Genomic DNA, 5370 nt, shown 5'->3' with positions numbered 1-5370 from the left:
GTCGATCTACGCAACTGGGATACGATGACATGTGATAACGAAGTCAGCGAACCTGACCACCCGATGCCATTAGTTGTCACTTACGACAAGATTGGGTTGCTGAAGTCTAACCCGGATCCTCACGGTTCGTGTTGTTTGCGAAAACATATACTTTACCATTGGTAACCGTCACTCAGACTCAATTTGAAAAAAGTTCACACGAAGGCGCGCGTATTGAGAAATGTTGGTACAAAATCAGACATAAAAACGATACATGTGAAGTTAACTTAACGTTAATGTACAACGTAAACTTCAGTATTTTGGGGATGATCCATTTAGTTTTTAAGTCCTGTTTCCTGAATGGTTTTGGACATATGAGAACACGCTTACTGTTGTCATTACTAAACTAAGCTAAAACCTTTCGCCATATTAGTGTCCAGACGTTTTTCTCAGAGCTTTCAACAAAGTCCCGTTCCCGCCCTGATAATCCTCTACTCGAATAATTATGAATTTTGTTTTGTCCTTCTGCTGTTGTCACAGATTTCAATCGCCCAGTAACTGTTAAAGACTGACAATGATGGGCAGATATGTTCACAATCATCCAGTTCACGCACTGTTATGAAATGTTGGTCCAAATTCAAACATGATAAACATAAAAACCAAAGTATAACAATAATTTAATGATAGCTGTACAGCTGAAATATTTTATATCTAAGATGAAGTATTTTATCATCCTAATATAGCTTTCATCTCCTTTGTTGTCATTGTTTTAGATTGCATCACAAAGTTGGCTACTGCCATCATCAGCGTCTTATCAAAAACTTGATAACTTTCATCATGTTAGACCCCAGCAGTTTTTCTGAGATCCTTCCACAGATTCCCGTCCCCATCTCGATAGTCCTCTACACGTAATATGCAATCCTCCTCCACCACATTCAGTAGACGCTCAGGCAGGTCCTCTACCTGAACGGGGCCAACAAGTAGCACAATGATCCGGTTAGGAATCAGATCCGTTACAGAGTAAAGGGCTGCATCAATGGTAAATTGTGACCACTGTGAAAGATCTTGAAGGAAGTCCTCAGAAATCACCAGAACAGACTTCCAGCTGTACGTGATACCACAAATAATACCATCGGCGATAGGAACACCTGGAAGAACATCCCGATCCTTCAGAAACAGACGGGTTGGGTGATTACACAGTTCCATTTCTGGTCGTACTTTCCTATAGACGAAAGGAATGCCAGCCTCAAAATACGCGACAAAGAAGGTGAAATCAAAATCTTTGGGTGTTAAATATTGGATGCCCAATCCAAAGAGTTTCAGCAAAGCATTACGATATCGCACTGGATTATTGGAGATTACGTATACTACAATAATTGAAGTAAACATTACAACCATGAATGTAACTGTGATACTAAGCATCATTTTCCCTGTACAGTAGCGAAACAGTCTTTCATGATGCTTGGCCACATCAACAGTCCCTGTCATTGTGCCATTATCCAGAATGCAAGGGAAGTTCCTGTCAGTCTCGTAAATGACAGGTGTATCCACCAACCAAAGAATGAAGTCCAGATTTTCACAGCTACACGAAAAGGTGTTCCCTTTGAGAATAATTTTCAGGTTGTTCTTTTCGAATGACAAATCGAGTTCGATCTCGTGACTTTGTCCAACTGTCCAATAAGATTGAAGGACATGTCTATAAGGATAAGATGTGGATAATCAATGGTTTGAATGGGAATGGTGTCAAACTCATTGTGAGATAGATTTAGATGAATGATTGTATTTGAAATTGGACGAAGAGGTATGTGAGTGAGTTCATTCATCGAAGCATCCAAATATCGTACAGAGTTTAGAGGACTGAATACATTGTCGTCTGTGAAAGACTTAGGGGAAAATTGTAACTTGCAATTTCGCAATGATAAGTGAGTTGCGTTTTCAAATGAGTGAAAATTAAACACACTGTTAAACTTGTTGCCTGATAAATCAACATTATGAACATTTTCTAAACCTCTCAACTGCGTTAAACCAAACAACAAGTTAGAAGCCAGCAGGACAGTTTCAAGATTGTGGGTGTTTAGAAATACAATTTCTTGGACGGTGTGTGAACCTCCTGATATGTCAGTTATACCAAAATGTCTGAGTTTAGGAGGTAGTGTGACGGTTACTATATTGTTTTTACTTAATGTTTCATAACTTTGTTTCCTTGGAAAGTCACCGTCTATTCTCTGCTGGCTGCTATCGAAATATTCAAGTTGTGAAAATCGGACAATGAAAAATAGAACACCAAGATCCCCAGCAAAATAGTTTTCAGACGCGTCAAGAACTTTCAAACAACTTTCAAACGGATCTTTGTAGATTGACGCAAATTCGACCAAATATAAGCGATTATCTCTCAAAGATACTTCAGTGACACATATTTTGTTCAGATAACGCATACTTTCTTTAGTTAGGGCTCTATCTACAAGTTCTTTTTCATGTTGCACTTCGTGCTCGTATGTAGCATTAAACGAAATTCTGGTCATGTTCCGATTTACGAAGGGATGGAGAAGATGTAAAGCGTTGTGGTTTCCTATGTGATTGTGGTTTAGTTCCAGCTCTTTTATAAACATTAGAGGCTCTAGAACGCCTGGCTCACAGTATTTTATCCTACAATGATTTAAAACCAAAACCTCAAGCTTCGTTTCATTTAAACTCTGAAATGTTTCATTTCTTAATTTTTCTATGGAACATTCTCCTTCATATAGAAACCTGGAGTCCATCTGGAGTACTTTCAGTCTTTCTAGTTTGGAGAATCCTGGACCAAACAAAGGATCAGGAACTGAGTCGATATACAGACTGTGGAGCTTGACGAGAGGAGGAAACACCCAATCCGGATATGAACTCATTTCAGTCTTTTCAAGATTTAGAGTTTGCAAACTCATAAGGTCAAGAAACACGTCGTTTGGGAAAGACACTTTGTCGGATCGTAATTTGTTCCGAGCAAGGAGAAGTTTGGTGAGATTAAACAGGCCCCTGAAAGCCTCTGGTTCCAACTTTGACAATGGGTTCATGTTGATATTAAGATAGCTGAGATTTCCAAACTTGTCAAATGTGTTATTTTTAAGAACTGTCAGATAATTGTCACTGATATCCAAGGCTGTAATATTTTCCGGAAGGCAGTCTGGAACTTCTTTAAGGTTTCTTCCAGTACAATCAGCAAACAAACCTCCACATTGTATGTGACAGTCACAATTCTGTTGATGTCCTTGTGTGGCAGAGTCAACTTTGTATATAGTTACTGCTGTAAATATAATAAACATGTGAATCTTTTAAAGTATCTTGTCATGGTATTATTTTGATGAGATATACTATCTCATTAAATAGCCTAAATCTACCTAAATTTATCAGTTATTTTACCTTCAACATTTTATATCCTAACCCTAGCTCTCTAAACACCAATCTAGTCTCAATGTAATCTATTTCAGTAATACTCATTTGCACTGCATGCTTTTCTCCTGTCAATCCCTCTTAAAGCATGTCCTTTGCTCAGGCTAGTGTGTAAGTTCTATTGTTCTGTGTTCATCCAAGCATGTAAGGTATCATGGTATTTAAAGTTTAAGTTGATCTAGTTTTATGTCAGTATCTTATGTGGTCAGCGTCAGACAGGTTGTGATTTTTTGGGATCGAGATCATGGTGATCTGGACTGTGTTTCATATATGAAGGTTAGTAATGCCTAGTCTTGTATATATTTCTTGTGGTTTGCTATGTGTGTTTCATAGTTGGTGGTTGCATTGGCTATTGTTTATAGTATTGTTGATATCTCAACATTCACTCTTCATTATGTGTAAATAGTTTAAATGATGGTAACTCACAGTACAGTGAGTTGTGTAATTGTTATGTTACATAATTACCTATATTATCGCATCACATGCAATTATTAGTTTCTATTTCACGTAAGTATAGTCTCAATAATCTTCTCATCTTCCTACTATGTTGAAACATAATTGCCTTTAGTACCCTCGGCCTTACAATAAAATGAATGCTTGTATAGATGTATGTGCGAATGTGTGGTTAGATGTGGTTGTTTGTATTTTTACCATATTTGCTATTTTAATAGTTTGTTATACATATTACTATCTACACATGGCATTTATTCATCCTACAGATAATGTGGACAGGATGACGTAGGTGTGTCAAGTTGGCAATAGCACAGGTGTCACCAACCTGGTATGTTTTCATTGTTTAAAGTACATTCTTTTTCGTATATTCTAATGTCTACAATAAGTATAATGTTTACATTATCAGACTCGTGTAATGTAATTAATGTATTATAATGGTGCTAATCATATGAATATCAGAAGTTGTCATGGTAATGCATATATGTTTAGCAATATATGTGCATGTGTGTGTTTGCATTTAGTATTTGTGAATATGTAGTAAGTATGTAGTAATGAGATTTGTTTTTACCATATTTCAGGCTAAATCGTCTTTATTACAATTATGTAATAAAATATCCACCTCCTCACACCCCAGTGGCTTTGTGGTTTTGTCCGCATCCTAACGCTACTACATCTTGGAGCCCCCAGTGAGGAAGTTGGACAGGACACTGCCATAGACGACGGACCTACGTCTACCACAGATGATGAAGTAATGACCACAATAACCATGGGCAATGATGACACCACCCACGACCCATGATCATCGTTCAGTGAATACACACTGTTGGAAACTGTTTGCCTGTTGACATGTGTGTCTGTGTGTATATATGGACACTTGCGTGATCACACATATGGACACTTGTGTGACCAAACAAATGGACACTTGCATGACCCTGACCTCCTCGTGTAGTTCGGCCAACTGCACTTCATACATTGAATATTATTTTCAAGATGTTATCCTAACTGAAGTAACATTGGGTACCCTTTAGTATATTGCTCCGGAGCTAGTATATCTTATCACTAAGGTGTTTACTTTCTAATGTGAATTTATGGTGCTGTCTTTAGTTAAGTATTAGTTAAGATTAGTTCATGTACTTAGCTGGATAACATAATTATTAGTATTACTTACACATCCGCGCTATACAACCACGTTGTGTCTGTGTGTATGAATGTGTATTAGTAGTGTTAAGTAGTTAGTAAAATAATTATTTATGTTCGTAATCACTACTTAGTTTAGTTAACTTTAGTAGTGTATCCTAATAAACCTGTATGTTTAGGTTATATTAGTTAGTTCATAGTTTAGTATACTGGTTCCCTTTGTGGTACAGTTGTAGGGTTTGTGTTGTGTTCATTCATTCCTTTGGTTATTTCATTCAGGTAACTAGGGGTTGTTATCTCATTGTCTGCTTCTTATATCTTCATTTGGTATTGCCTGGAATCATTCATCATGTAGCATACCATATACCGGTATAT

At 37.2% G+C, this 5370-nt stretch overlaps 1 pseudogene; it reads right to left on the bottom strand.

The window, feature by feature from the left end:
* Positions 1–819: 819 nt before the first annotated feature.
* Positions 820–3278, bottom strand: LOC137288009 (toll-like receptor 4; annotated as a pseudogene).
* Between the last annotated feature and the right edge of the window lie 2092 nt (positions 3279–5370).

Source organism: Haliotis asinina, chromosome 6 (assembly GCF_037392515.1).
Source record: "Haliotis asinina isolate JCU_RB_2024 chromosome 6, JCU_Hal_asi_v2, whole genome shotgun sequence".
Taxonomy (NCBI): Eukaryota; Metazoa; Mollusca; class Gastropoda; order Lepetellida; family Haliotidae; genus Haliotis; species Haliotis asinina.
The sequence above is the reverse complement of the archived record's forward strand: the minus strand, read 5'-3'. Positions and strand labels throughout refer to the sequence as shown.